Genomic DNA, 16566 nt, shown 5'->3' with positions numbered 1-16566 from the left:
ACTCCAAGTAAATCCTTGTCATTAAATGATTTTCACCTCACAAGCCACAAAATAATATCAAGTATGATTAGGTTTCGAGTATTATTAAGCACGATTTATGCCGAGGTTGTACGACCCGATCCAGAATAACGTGTACACTGCCGAGGGATGTGCGACATGATCCATAGATGTATCTATTCTACTTCCGAGGTGTTTGGCCTGCTCCACAAGAAGAGAGGATAGTTTATAAGCATTTGAATTAAACATTATAACAAGGCTAATACACAATATACAATTTCCATTAACGGACAAGTGATCCGCACACAATTCTAGCAAGTGAAATTTGGTCTGTTTCAATTCCTCTAACAAGTTCTAATATAATTTAGGCACTTTAATTAACAAGTGGGGTGCAAATATTACAAGTAATTCATGATTTGGGTCCTAAACTACCCTGATATAAGCATAAATAGTAGCTACGTGCGGACTCTCGTCACGTCGTACATACGTAGCCCCCATAATTAGAAGAAAATATTAATTTAAAGCATCTATGCGGTAATTCCCCTCTTACAAGGTTAAACAAGACACTTACCTTGTCTCAAGCCCACTTTCCGGTCATAAATTTCGCTCTAAAGCCTCAACTCGGTGCTGAACAATCCAAAACTAGTAAAATATTATATAATTTAATCAATACATGTTCAAAAGTTCATAATTTAACTATTAGAGTAATTACCCAACCCAATTGGAAGATTCCTAAAATTCACCACGGGCCCACGTGCTCGGATTCCAGAAATTTTTGAAAAACGTTATTACCCATAATTTAACGAACTCAAATATATAATTTTCACTCAATCCCATAACTATTTTCGTGATTAAATCCCATTATTATCAAAACCTAGGTTTTTCATCTAAACCCATGATTTTCACAATTTTAGATGTTAAAATCTACCCATAATCTATGTATTAAACTCACATTTGGTAGGAATCACTTACCTTCAATGTCTAGGTGGAAACCCCTCTCCAAGAAGCTCTAAAATTGTCAAAGGAATGAGAAATGAGAGAAAAATGGCCTAAGTCCCGTTTTTAAAAACAAGACACTGCCTAGGTGCCCTGTCACGCCCCGAACCTAGGCCTGGACGTAACATGGCACTCGGTGCCTGAATATGTGATCGAGCAAATCAACTGGCTGGCTGAATCAACATGTGATATCATAACATACTAAATGCAGAAGATAAACTAAGACATGTTGATATACTGAAAGTCTGAATGTTAAAAATCAATGTGCGGAAATACTAATACAATTTTGAAACATATTTGTAGTCAACATAGCTTAATATGAAAAGCCTGCGACTTTGTCTAGCTGTAACTCTAGTCTATGAAGCCTCGCACACTTCTTATCATAACCAATTGATAACCGTCACATTAATACTCATTTAATGCATCCACAGCTGATTCAAATTTACGGGGTGTTACATTATCTCCCCCTTGGGATCATTCGTCCTCGAATGATTATCCTGGCTGTATCTTCGGCTAACTCTGGAACTTAAAATGGGTCTAGTGGGAACATGAACTTTCATTAACACTTGCTTACTAAACTAAATGAATACACAATTACTGAACTGATGAGATACTTACCTGATCCTTCATAGGATCCTATATAGGCCGATATATCTGGTATTGAGGCTTCCTTTCTTCCCAAATCTTATAATACCTTTCATAGGCGAAACTTTTAGAAACACCCAATCATCAACTTGAAACTCTAGGTCTCTATGTTGCATGTTCGAATAGGACTTTTGGCGACTCTGGGCTGTCTTCAAATGCTCTTGAATCAACTTGACTTTCTCCATAGACTGATTGACCAAATCTGGTCCTAGCAACTCCGCTTTGCCAACTTCAAACCAACTAATTGGCAATCTACATCTTCGCCCACAAAAATCATGCTTTTAAAATGAGCGAGATAATCCTATTATAAAGTCGACATTTACCATCTCCGCTAAAGGATGTGTGTGTTCTGAGATAAACATTTGGTTTTCTGCTGCTCAACTTTCACTTGCTGACAATTCAGACACTTGGCCACAAAATCTGCAACTTTCTTTTTCATGTCGTTCCACCAATAAGTCTCCTTGAGATTATGATACATTTTTGGGGAACTTGGGTGGATAGAATACCTGGAATTATGGGCTTCTAACATTGTCCTTCCTCACTAAGTCCATCTATGGTTGGAACACACAATCTATCGTGGTACCTCAAAGTACCATCATCTCCCCCTTGTTCAAAATCCATTGTCTTATGCATGTGAATCCCCTCTTTCAGCTATAACAAGTAGGGATCATCAAACCGTTTCTCCTTTACTTCGACTACTAAGGAGGAACATGTCCTGTTTTAGACAACAACTCCACTATCTTTGGTGTTCGAAAGTCGAACTCCTACCTTGGCTAAGCAGTGAACTTCTTTCAACATAGTTCTCTTGTCTACCTCATTCATGAGCTATACTTCCCACACTTGATTTTCTTCTTAAGCACTTCCTAAAAACACTTATAGTATTATTGTGAACTAGTCTTTGACATGTACTCTAAATTTTAGAGTCTCATGCAATGGCACTACCCTCATAACACATAAATAGGCATGATTTTATGGCTTTTCTGTGATCACTTTATCATCAATAGCTAAGCTCAATGATCATTCTACTCACTTTGTGTTTCGTACACATGCTAGACACATTCCTTATAGTAATTGTACAATTTTCCCTCATTAACTAACTGATTTTCTTTTTCATATCACATGCCAATTATTCGGGTTTCAAATCTCTAACTGGACTTACTAAAAATTTTCAAATCACCTCTTAGACCAAAGATCTTATACTTGCGGATCCTTCTCTTTTTATTGCGTCCAAATAACTTTCCTTATTTTCTGCAATTCTTTGCACTCTACATCAATGACGACTCATCTTCCAACTTACTTCTGAGCTAGGAAAAAAAACTAAAATTATTCACATAACAGAAAGCTAATATATTCATAACTATCATACACAATCTTAATAATCGAACTCTGCTCACATTGTCAATCTTGGGGAAACCTCTTTTCGATAAATCTTAAAGGCTATTCTTTTGTAGTTGATCCTTTACTACTAGCTGATTTTTTTTGGTTTTTTCCACTGTCTAGCATGTTCATGGGTTCTAACACATGTTCGATATTTCAAACTGTCATTCACTCACTAGAGTTAACCTGACTAAGTGAATCAAATCTTACCTCTACTAGCTCTCTGAAATTGCTAATTCACTGTATATGCTCAAAACTTATTTACTATTCTTTTACTAACCATCTGCTAGCATGATGTTTTCTTGCTCTGGTTTGAATAACAAAAGTGAAGCATAAGGTTTGTCCTAACTTCCCTCATCATCTGACCATATTCTTTTGTCGTACACTATCATTCTTTTTGAACTATGCACATGGATCACACTTAGGGAAATTTCATCTATCTTAAACAAAATTGGAATATCTAACTTAAAACATCATATACACTTCAAAATCACTACAGACTATAAACCTCCAACCTAAACACATAGTCACATCATGTGAAGGGGAACTGTCATATCCTTTACCTCACAATAATAGCCACTTCGTATACAAATTCACTAACATGGTACTTTCTAGTTCTGATTTGAATAAATCTAAACAACTTAAAATCATTCCTTAAAATTCAATGTCGCCTGCTCTTGGTTCTCATGTCGTACGTCATATTATTCTTAGATATATTTCCCTTAGGCTCTTTTCTGTCCAAAACTATAGTGATCAATTCTATGCCCGATGCGGTTGAATTCTTAACCTGTTACACCATGGGATTTGACATACGGATACACTACCACACACATCTAATAAATCACTTCATGCACCATCCAGTGAGTCTTGGGTCTTAATCCCTAAAACATGCGAAGATTTCACTATAATCACTGTTACTTACATTTTCTTTGAGCATCCTTATGCATCACTGTATACTCACAAGTCTCCAGAAATTTTGATACACTAAAAATTGGAGATCTGGTAACTGAATAACAAATAACTGGTATACTAAATAACCATAAACCTGCTAACTGAAAGGCCGCTAACTGGTAACTAAGATAAACTAACAACCATAAAATATGATAACTGCTTTTGTACTTTCTGATTAGGTTATTCTCTAATCTGTACTACTATCCATTGCATCCCACTTTCAACATCCTCTCAAATCTCATTTGTTACCAACATGTACTCCATAGATATACCCTAATGAGCAATTGTCCTCTCTAGAACCTTAGGTTTCTCCTGTGCGTCGCTTGGGCATCCAATACGTTTGGAATTCGATAGGAAGAGAAGGTTAACTATTGCTCTAAGCTTCGTGGCACGATCTATAGTAGAAAGAAGTGAGACAACCATGAATGTCTTGGTAGTTAACTGTTTATATGAATGGCTAGCACACACATATAAAGGAAACTCCACTGGACATGGCTTCATAGACTCCCTAGGACTCTTGAACCTAGTGCTTTGATACCATGCTTTGTCACGCCCCGAACCTGGGCTTGGACGTAATATGGCACTCGGTGCCTGACTACATGTGATCGAGCGAACCAACTAGCTGGCTAAATCAACATTTGATATCATAACATACTAAATGTGGAATATAAACTAACACATGCTGATATACTGAAATTCTGAATGATAAAAATCAATGTGCGGAAATACTAATACAATTTAGAAATATATATGTAGTCAACATAGCTTAATATGAAAAACATGTGACTCTGTCTAGCTGTTACTCTAATCTATAGTTGTTACTCTAATCTATGAAGCCTCGTACACTTCTTATCATAACCAATTGATAACCATCACATTAATACTCATTTAATGCATCCACAACTGATTCAAATTTACAGGGTGTTACATGCCCCTTCTTTCGCGCACGTGGAAAGGGCCTCGCATTCGCGAAAGAAAACGGCCCAGGCCCAAGAAAATACCAATCGCAAATGCGACAATGGCCTCGCAAATGCGGAGACTTGCTTGGCCTACCCTTCGCGAATGCAAGGGCTTCTTCACGAACACAAAGAATAACAGTGGCCACAGCCTAGCCCAGCCTCCCCTACACGAACGCGGGCCACGTCAGGCGAACGCGAAGGCCATAGGTCCCAGACCTTCGCAAACGTGGGCGGGCTATCGTGAACGCATAGCACAATAATTCCCCAGCCCTAATTATTTTATCGCGAACGTGTGGGTCCTTCCGCAAAGCGAAGAAGGAAACCAAAACTGGAATTATTGGTTTCTCTAACTTAGCTTCGGGTGGTACGAAACACTCCTAAGCCACTCGGGACCCGTCCAAATGCACCAACAAATCCATAAATATAATACAAATCTGCTCGAACTCTCAAAACGCATAAAGAAACAACAAAACTAAGAATCACACCCCTAAAATAAATTGAATCTAGTTATGAACTTCAAATTTCTAAGTTGCTCTGAATGCGCCGAATCGTACTTAGACTACTAGGAATGATACTAAATTTTGCGTGCAAGTCTTAAATCACCATACAAAACTATTCCTAGGCTCAGAATCCCAAACGGACCTAGATAACATCAAAACCTACTCTGAACCAAATTTAAAAAAGTTTTACGATTAAGTGGATGACAACGCCCTTATAGCAGAACAAGTATGTGTTTGACATATGTTTACCATTCATCTTGTTTTTATGTTTTTTCTTTATTTTAAAGTTATGTTATTGTGTTAATTAATCTTCAATTTTTTTCATATTTTTTTGTAGTGTTGATTGTGGTATATTTGCTCTTAAATTCTTTGAGTTGCGGTTGAAGCAAGAGGATGTATTCAAATTTCAACAAAGCGATGTTTTGACATTTAGGAGAGTATTGGTTGCCAATCTTTGGGCTCATATAAAGTGGAAGAAAGAAAGCAATTATGAAACTCCATAGAGCAACTAGGACATGACTATGGAGAATATGAATATACTCTATGTGAATTTTTGATAGAGAATAAATTGTAAATGAAAAATAATTTTTTTGATAGAAACTATATAATTTTTTTATATAAATGATGTAAGTAAAAACAAAATTGGCATTAAGAAGATAGATTTTTTGTGAATTATGTGATGTCTATCTTTTAAATTTTGTTGTCTTCTCATTTATTAGTCTGAAATTTCTTCTAAAGTTGTCTTGGATTCTATCAAATACTTTTGTATCTTTTAGCATGAAGCTATATTTGCATTTGTATATAAGACTTCAGACTAATCTGTGATGACACGGCCAGTCGTCTCATGAGTTATCGCTCTGTTTCACTCATTTTTGATTCTTTATGCTTTGTTTATCCGTGTTATGTGGTATCGGGTTTGAGACACTAAGTCTCTTTTAAGGAAGGTTAAGTTGGAAAAGTCAACCAGATGTTGTCATGTTAAAGGGCTCGGATGTGAATTCCGACGATTCGGTTAGCTTCGGGAGGTGAATTGGGACTTAGGAGCGTGATCAGAATGAGTTTTGGAGGTTCAGAGTAGATTTAGGCTTGAATTGGCGAAATCAGATTTTTGGCGATTACCAGTTGATAGGTGAGATTTAGATATAGTGGTCGGAATGGAGTTCCGAGAGTTGCAGTAGTTCCGTTGTGTCATTTGGGATGTGTGTGTGCAAAATTTCAGGTCATTCAGACATGGTTTGGTTGGGTTTTTGATCAAAAGCGAAATTCGAAAGATTTTAGAAAGTTTGGCTTGAATCTGATGTGTTTTGGGTGATTTGGTGTTTTTTGAGGTGTTCTGATGATTGGAACAAGTTTTAATAAGGTTTTGGGATATATTAGTACTTTTGGTTGAGGTCCCGGGGGTTTCGGGTGATTTCGGATGGTTGACGGGGAGTTGAGATGTTGTTGAAGCTGCATAAATCTTCTGCTTCTGGTATTTCTGTACCTGCGGAATGGGGACTGCAGGTGCGATCTCATATATGCGGCGAAGGAAACCGCAGAAGTGGTCAAGGAGGAGAGGTGCAGGAGCCGCAGATGTGGTTGGTGGACTACACCTGCGATGGCGTAGGTGCGGTTATGGGGTCGCAGATGCGATTTTGGGAATTTAAGTGAAAGTCGCAGAAGCGGCTATTTGACCGCAAATGCGTTGTCGTATAAGTAGAAGTCTGGTCGCAGGTGCAAAAATCCCTGGCCAGAAGGTATATATTGTCTTATTCACGAAATTTTGCTAAGTTTATCATTTTTAAAGACGGGAAAGAGGCTAAGGCATAAGTTCCCTAAGCTTATTTATTTGGGTTTAAGGTCATTTTTCCATTGTTTAATCATGGTTTTAGTGGAGATTAAGGAAGAAAAATTGGGGATTAGGGCTCGAGTCTAAGAAGCCTTTAAATGGGGATTTGAGGGGTCATTTGGACTCCGATTTCAGTGTTCTTTATATGTATAGACTTGTGTGAGGATAAGGATTCCGATGATGTAAAAATTATCGAATTTTAAGACATGAGCCCAGGGGTCGGGTTTGGGTAATTTTGGGATTTTTGCCACTTATTGATTTTTTTTGCTTGGGCTTCGTTCCCTTGGCATATTTTGACGTCCTTATTCTGATTTTGCTTAGATTCGACGCGAGTGGAGACCGATTCGAGGGGCAAAGGCATCACAGTGTAGTATTTTCACCGGTTTGAGGCAAGTAACCATTGTAAATCTGGAACAATGGGTACAATCCCCGGTATTTGACATGTTTTGATAAATGCAGTGACGCATATGCTAGGTGACGAGCGTATGGTCGTGCATCGGTAGAGATTGTGACTTGGTTTGTCCCGTAGTGACTATTAAGCCGCGTATTTAGTTTAAAAATATTATATCATTCCGTATTTTGGATATTTAGACTATATTATGGGTTGTATGTCATGTTTGGGGCCTTGTGCCGACCTGTAAAAACTCTTAGGGACATTTTGACTATTTTCCTCACTTTACTTGCTAGAAGCATATCCTCAGTCATGCTTTACCTATTCAAATGTTTGAAACTGGTTTTATTACTCTACTTCTAATCGTGAGAACTGTTTGGGTTGAGTTCCCTAATTTCTATTGTTGTGCCCAAGAGGCTGTGAGGTTAAGGACTGAGAGAGGTTGAGAACCAAATTGTGAGGATATTTGTATATATGTGAGCTATGGATCGGGCTTCACGTCGTAGCGATACTTATATGGATCGGGCTGCACGCCGCAACTATATATATATTGGATCGGGCTGTGCACCACGGCTATATGACGCTTGGGCTGTAGAAGCCCCTCCGGAGTCTGTACACCCTTAGTGAGTGTAGTCGACTATAAATTACGGATCGGTATGCACACCACAGCGGTTACTATGATATATTAATAAGTGTGAGTGTTGAGAGTGGATATTAAGTGACGAGAATTGAGTCACGAGTGACTGAAAGGCTGCCCGAGAGGCCATATTCTGAGTGATACCTTGCCCGATGTGCCCAGTTATGATATTTTCACTAATTTCACTCTTCTTTTAAAAATAGCCTCCGTTGGAAAAATTGTTAAGTATATGATTTCAAGTTTTTAAACTGAAGTTGATAATTTTACGACGAAACTAGTTTTAGACTATGAAATGGATTTGTTATCCTGTTGTTTATTCAGTTATATGATTTTTAACCGCTCGTCACTGCTTTCAGACCATATTTACTTTGGTTACTTACTGAGTTGGCGTACTCATGTTACTCTCTGCACCTTGTGTGTAGATCCAGGTGGTCGAGTGGCAGAGTGAGGGTCCTCAGCGGATTCAGAAGTTGTCGGAGATTTTAAGGTAGCTGCATGGCGTCCGCAACCCTATTCTCTCCAACTTATCTTGTTTATTTTCCGCATTTTTCTAGACTTTTGTTGTATCAGACAGTCAGTTATGTAGTAAAGGCTCTAGACTCATGACACTAGATATTTGGGGTTGTGTTGTCTTATGTTTTTATTGAATTCCAAATTAATTTAGCTATTTTAAACACTTCTTATGAAAACTAGTATTTAATCCTATGTTGGAAAAATGGTTTTATAGAAGAAATTGACGTGATTAATGGTTTGGGTTGGCTTTCCAAGTAGTGTGATAGGCGCCATCACGACCGGGTATTTGGGGTCGTGACATAATCGGTCTAAAGTTACATTACGTAGTATTCAAAACTATAACTTATTATTATGAAGTTTGGTCTGAAGTTATCTTACATTTGTATCTAAGACTTCAGACTAATTAGTCTAAAGTTACATTACGTAGTATTCAAAACTATGGACTTATTAATTTGAAGTTTGGTCTGAAGTTTCCTGACATATGTATTTAAGACTTTAGACATAATCGGTCTAAAGTTACATTACGTAGTATTCAAAACTATGGACCTATTAGTCCGAAGTTACATTCCTTTATATTTTGAAACTTCAAACTTATCTTTTTGTATTTACCAACTACTTTTTGTCTTTTACCACCTACTTTATATGGTAAATGAAGGCTTTCAGTTGATTAGGTGCATACTTTGGCTATATCAACAGTCTCTTCACTTAAAATTTTCATAGTCATCCATAGCCTTCTATCATATTTCTTTAAATTTATCTTCATCCATAGCCTTTTATCTTTTTAAAGAAAAAATGTCTGATACTAGTGGAAGCAAGAAACTTACAATGGATGAACTTATACAGAAGTGGGAGAGTTTAAAGTTTGATTGGCATAGTAACGTACCAATGGGTAATCTTATGCAGAAGTGGGAGCAAATAAAGATTGATTGGAAAAGAATCAGACCATAATTTTTTGCTGATGAATCATTCCAGAATAGGCTGAACCTCAAACATAATTGTGAAGGTTATTCGACCTCATTCGATGAGGTTGTGCAGTAGTTTGATTTTGTTAATTTTACCATCATGGACGACTATGCTAAGATGGAAAATGCCTTGAAGAGTCTTCCTTGTCTTATGGATAGATTAAAAATTGAACAAAATCAGTTGTGTGATCAGTTCAACAAGTTGAAGTGCGATCTTATGAAACTTTGTGGTATTATCGATGATTCGGATGATGATGAGATATATAGAGAAATTGATGAGCGTTGTTCTGATGATGGGGGTGATGCTAACTTTTTTAATCCCTTATTTATGTTTTTCTTCTATAATTTTGATAATGTTTTTATAGCTTTCTCTTGTTTTGTGTGAGTTTTTTCCATTTAATATGTAATATAAATGAAAAACATGTTTGTTTTTGTGCAAAATTTATTTGAATTTTGGAGGATGCATTCTCATTTTAAGTAATAATATACTACATGTTAGCCTAAAACTTCATGTTTAACGACCCGATCGGTCGTTTCATGAGTTACCGTTCCGTTTCGCCTATTTCTGCTTCTTTATGTGTTGTTTAACTATATTTCATCATATCGTGTTGGTTGTTCTGTGTTCGAAGTGGTCATGGAGTAAATGAGACACTTAGTCTCTTATTTGGAAGCTTTAATTGGAAAAGTCAACTGGAAGTTGACTTGTGACTAAATAATCTCGAAATTTGATTTTCAGGGTTCGGATAGCTTTGTTAGGTGATTTGGGACTTGGAAGCATGCTCGTAATGTATTTTGGAGGCCCGTGGTAGATTTAGGCTTGAATTGGCGAAATTGGAATTTTGGCATCTTTCGGTAGGCAGTGGAAATCTTGATACCGGGGTCGGAATGGAATTCCGGAAATTGGAGTAGGTCTGTTGTGTCATTTGTGGTGTGTGCAAAATTTCAAGTTATTCGGATGAGGTTTGATAGGTTTTTGGATCGGTTGCGGAATTCGGAAGTTTGAAAATCCGTAGGCTTGAATCCGGGGGTGATTTGGTGTTTCGACGTTGTTTTGAGTGTTTCGAGAGTTGTTATGAGTTTGAATGGTGATATGTGACTTGTTGGCATGGTTGGTTGAGATTCCTAGGGCTTCGGGATGGATTTGGATGGTTGGCGAAAGATTTAGAATTGAATTGGAGTTGCACAATTTTTCTGCTTCTATTGTTTCTGCACATGCGGATTGGGGAGGACAGGTGCAATGACCGCATGCACGGGGAGATGACCGTATGAGCGGATGGCTAACCGCACCTGCGAGCCCGCAGATGCGAGGCTTGGGTGCAGGTGTGGAAGTTGGTTCCCTTAAGTGAATTTCTACAGGAGCGCTAATGGGACTGCAGGTGCGGAATCCCTGGAGCAGAAACTATAAAAGCTTTCCTTCGTGATTTTCAGCCTTATTTCACCATTTGTGTCCGGATTTGGAGCTTTTTGAGAGGAATTGAAGAGGGATTCGAGGGGTAACACTTGGAGGTAAGGTTTTTGGACTCAATACTCGATTCTATGGTGATTTATAACTAATTAGACATGAAACTAGTGGGATTCAAGGGTTAAAATTGAAGGCTAGGGCTTGAGTTTTGGAGAGCTTTGATTGGGGATTTGAGGTCTGATTTTGGTGATTTTGGTATGTATAGACTCGTGGGAAGATAAGGATTCTAGTGATGTGATTTTTATCGAATTTCGAGAGGTGGTCCCGAGGGTCGGGTTTGGCCAATTTCGGGAGTATTGAGTTAATTTGATTATTTCCACTAGGGCTTTGTTCCTTTAGCACGTATTAATGTTATGGTACTGATTTTGGTTAGATTTGCAGCATTTGGAGGCCGAGTCAAGAGGCAAGGCATCCCGGATTAGAGTTTGGACTAGTTTGAGGTAAGTAATGATTGTAAATGTTGTCATGAGGGTATGAAACCCCGGATTTCACATCGTTTCACTACTTTGAGGTGAAGCACATGCTAGATGACGAGCGTGGGGTCGTGCACTATTGGGGATGGTGATTTGGTCCGTCTCGTACGACTATTAAGTGAGTATTTGATTGAAAACTATTTGATACTATTGTGTTTTGGAAAATACTACTATGTTTTGTGTTTAATGTCATATTTGGGTCTCGCGCCAACTGTTTGGACCCTTAGGGGATTTTTACTACCCTTGCTCATTGTTTTGGTTTAATATCTACACCCAGTCATGCTATATTTTACTAATTTCATAACTCGGTTTTATTTACTCTGTTCTGATCCTAGAAACGATATTTTGGGCTGAGTACCCTGTTTTACTGTTAGCCCGAGTGGCTTGAGAGATTTCTGACTAAGTAAGCCTGAGGGCTTGTGTTGTGAGGATATCATGGGATTGGGTTGTGCGCTGTAGAATGTTGTACTGATTTTGATATATGAGAGGCTAAGGGCCTAATTTATTATGCTACGAGATGGCTTGTTATAGCGCTTGGGCTGTAGGAGCCCCTCCGGAGTCTGAACACCCCCAGTGAGCGCGGGTACCCAGTGTGATTGATGTGATGTTGCCCGAGAGGCTAATCTTGATTCATGTTGTTGACCGAGGGGCCGAATATGAGGGATTATGAGGTAGCCTAATGATAGACTATAATTACATATTTTAGTCGACTATTACACTCTAATTTACTGCACTTTAGTTGAGTTTACGCTTTAATCGCTAGTGTTTTGCACTAATTGTGTGTTTTATGCCTTGTAGGAGTGATTCCGAGCTATGTATGTTATGGAATGAATTCAGGTAATTTGGAGCTTTGATGTATGAGTAAAAGCCCAAGAAATTAAGTCGGGATCATATTCGGGGATCAACGGATGATAGAACAACGAAACGAAGAATCGAGTAGGGATATTGTGCACTATCTAGTAAAATACACATAACGTTTCGCTCAAAATTTCATTTGGGATTCACAATATATTGTTGGGAAGCTAACTTAAAGAGATACAACCTTCATGTTTTACGTTTTTCCAAAGTCCAAACAGAACAGGGTGAAAATGCACGACAAATTCTCCCTGTCACACCTCTTTTTTTACCACCCCCGGGAAGGGGTGATAGAGAGTTTTTTCCAATTTAAGTGACAATCGAAACGGGATTATTTATATTAAAATCAGAGTCACCACATGGGATAATTTATTGTGTCCCAAGTTAGCGGTTAAATCCTGAATCGAGGAAGGTTTACTCTATTATGGTATGCAAACACAGAAATCCGGGTAAGGAATTCTGTTAAATCGGGAGAAGGTGTTAGGCATTCTCTGGTTCCGTGGTTTTAGCTCGATCGCTCCATTATTAACAATTGGCTTAATTATCTAATTAATTACACATTTAAAACCTACGTGCATTTTTAACTTTCTAACCGCTTTTAATATTGTTTAGGAAAATTCAAGGTTATTTAAAATACATCGTAAGACACGCTACATGAAATGCATCTACGATTCACAGCACATTTTATTTAACATTGTTGAAAATTGGAGCCGGGTCACATGAAATGTACCCCCGAATTTGGAAATTATGTATCACGACCATGTCATGGGAACCGTACCTATAGCCGTGATGATTCATTAATCGCACCTAAAGCAAACTACGAGGTTTATGAATCATTTTATAAACTACTTTGAAATTGCGCATGAAAGTGTCACGACCCAATCGCCGAACCCGGTCGTGATGGCGCCTCTCGCAGAGACAAGGCTAGCCAGACCAAAACGGAACACCTCTTTTAAATAGTTAGTCATCATAAACAGTAGTAACATATAATATAATATTCATAAATTGCGGAATTTAATGATAATAACAGCAGGAACCATCCCGACATAGCCCAAATCGAGGTGTCACAAGTCATGAGCTACTACAGAATCTACTATAGGTATACAAAGTACGGAATCCGATACAACAGTCTGAAGAAAACATAAATGATAGAGGATAAGAGAGACAAAGGGCTGCGGACGTCAACAGCTACCTCGTAACTCCAAATCACTGCCTAGCCTGGAAGGAATCAGCGCTCGGGTGCGGATTCTGCTATACCTAAATCTGCACACATGGTGCAGGGAGTAATGTGCGTACTCCGACTCAGTGAGTAATAATTAAAAATAATGGCTGAAAGTATGAAAACACGTAAATGCACAAAGCAATTCCATATCAAGTAGTAAAATCACTTAAAGCAGTAAATCAGTGAAGAAATCAAATGATATTCTTTTTTTAAACAAGTAATACAGGTGATTTAACAGGTAATAAACAAGTAGAAATCCGCCCCTCGGGCACAGTATCAATCGCTTAGCATAGTATAAGCCCCTCGGGCTCACTCTTAGCACAGTATCAACCCCTCGGGCTACCTCTTAGCACAGTATCAATCCCTCGGGCTACCTCACAATCACTCAGTATAATGGTCAGCCATTGTTACCTGACCAAATTGCATCATACAGTGTCATTGTTACCATTGTTTCAAATCACATGGGTACTCGTGCTCACTGTGGGTGTGCAGACTCCGGAGGGGCCCCTTGCGGCCCAAGCGCTATATCAAGCCACCTCGTGGCATCATCATTCAGCATATCCTCACATCACTCAAGCCACCGCATGGCATAAATAGTATCTCATGAGCTCGGCCTCATATCACTCAGCATATCCTCACATATGGCCCTCGTCCTCACTCAGTCCAGAAATTATCATAAGCCCCTTGGGCATTAGTAAAACAGTAGTTCTCAGCCCAAAACATGATGTAGAAATATCATTTAAGTTTCAAATCTGAGTAAAAGTGGCTGAGTTTGTAAAACAGTAAATATCAACAGGACTGAGTTCAAATAATAAGTCAAGCAGTAAGGAAACAATGATAAAAATCCCCGAAGGGTTCAAATAGTTGGCACGAAGCCCAAATATGGCAATCAGCCCAAATCATGAGGTTAACAAATGAATTTCAGTCAAATATTCAGTAAAGTCATCAATCGGGATGGACCAAGTCACAATCCCCAGTAGTGAAAGACCCCACGCTCATCATCCAGCGCGTATCTTGCCTCAATATAGCACTATGATGTGCAATCCGATGTTTCAAACCCTCAGGACATCATTTACAACCATTACTCACCTCAAATTGGCTAATTCTTTAGCTCGCGACGCCTTTGCCCCTCGAATTGGCCTCCACACGCGTCGAATCTATCCAAAATCAAAACGAATACGTCACAATATGCTAAGGGAACAAAGCCCAAGCGAAAACATTCGAAAAATATCAAAAATCTCGAAATTAGAAAAACCCGAGCCCCGGGCCCATGTCTTGAAATTGGGTAAACTTTACATTTTCAGAATCCTCATACCCTCACGAGTCTAACCATACCAAAATTATCCAATTCCGATACCATTTGGTCCTTCAAATCATCATTTTACATTTTTGAAAGGTTTCACAATTTTTTTCCCAAATTCCATCTCAAATCACGAATTAAATGATGAATTCAGTGATAGATTCATGTATTCTAGCCAAATATGAGTTAAAATCACTTACCCCGATAAATTTCTTGAAAAACCTTCGAAAAATCGCCAAAATCCGAGCTCTCTAGGTCAAAATATTAAATAAAACCCAAAACCTCGTATTTATAGGTACCCCTAAGGTATCAGCTAGTGCGGGCCACACCAAAACGCACGCGGTCCGCGCAAGCCAGTGCGGTCCGCACAAAGGCAACGTGCGGCCGCACAGGCCTCCCTCTGCAGTGCAGGCTTTAGTATTTTGGTAATCACTTTTGCTACAGATTTCCAAATTACAATATCTTTACCTTTCTGGAAACTAGGCACGAAGGGCTATAACATTTATTTTTGAATCACCTCAAAATTCCTTGTAGATCAAAAGATATGAGCTTCCGAAGTAGGACCAGCGGATCGTTCCCCACCGCGACCGCACACCATTTTGTGCGGTCCACATGACACCTACCGCGGCCGCGGCCGCTTTTGTGCGGTCCGCACAGCACTCCACGTGGGCGCACCTATTTTTGTGCGGACCGCATGGGTGAGTTCTGGGGCCTGCAACCCCTATAGACCTGCTACAGTTATGATTTTTGCACTAAAACATCCCGGAACCTACCTGGAACTCTCGGAACTTCAAACTCAATTGTACCAACACATCTCATGACATCGTTCAAACTTGCTCAAAACTTCGGAACGCTCACAACAACATCAAATCACCAATTTAACATAGGATTCAGGCCTAAGAACTCTAAGAACTCTTAAATTATGCTTTCGATCACAAGGTCTATCAAATCTCATTCGAATGACTTGAAATTTTGCACACACATCCAAAATGACAGAATGAAGCTACTGCAACTCTCGGAATTCCATTTCGACCCCTATATCAAAATTTCGCCTAGCAACCGGAATTTGCCAAAATATAAATTTTGCCAATTCAAGCCTAAATCTTCTCTACAACTCCAAAACTCACTCCGATCGCGCTCCTAAGTCACAAATCACCTCTCAAAGCTAACCGAACCATCAGAACTCACTTCCGAGCCTTCTAACACATAAGTCAACATACGGTTGACTTTTCCAACTTAAGCCTTCTTAAGAGAGACTAAGTGTCTCATTTCTTACTAAATCCTCTCCGAACTCGAACTAATCAACTCGATCACATAAAACACGGATAACGAAGCTTAAAAAAGTTGAAATGGGGGAAACGGAGCGGTAACTCATGAGACGACTGGCCGGGTCGTCACATCCTCCCCAACTTAAACAAACGTTCGTCCTCGAACGAGTCAAGAAACATACCTGAAGCCTCAAACAGATGAGGATATCTGCTCCGTATCGCCCGCTCGG

The sequence above is a fragment of the Nicotiana tabacum genome, chromosome 22 (assembly GCF_000715075.1).
Source record: "Nicotiana tabacum cultivar K326 chromosome 22, ASM71507v2, whole genome shotgun sequence".
In the NCBI taxonomy this organism is placed as follows: domain Eukaryota; kingdom Viridiplantae; phylum Streptophyta; class Magnoliopsida; order Solanales; family Solanaceae; genus Nicotiana; species Nicotiana tabacum.
This window is presented reverse-complemented; position numbering follows the sequence as displayed.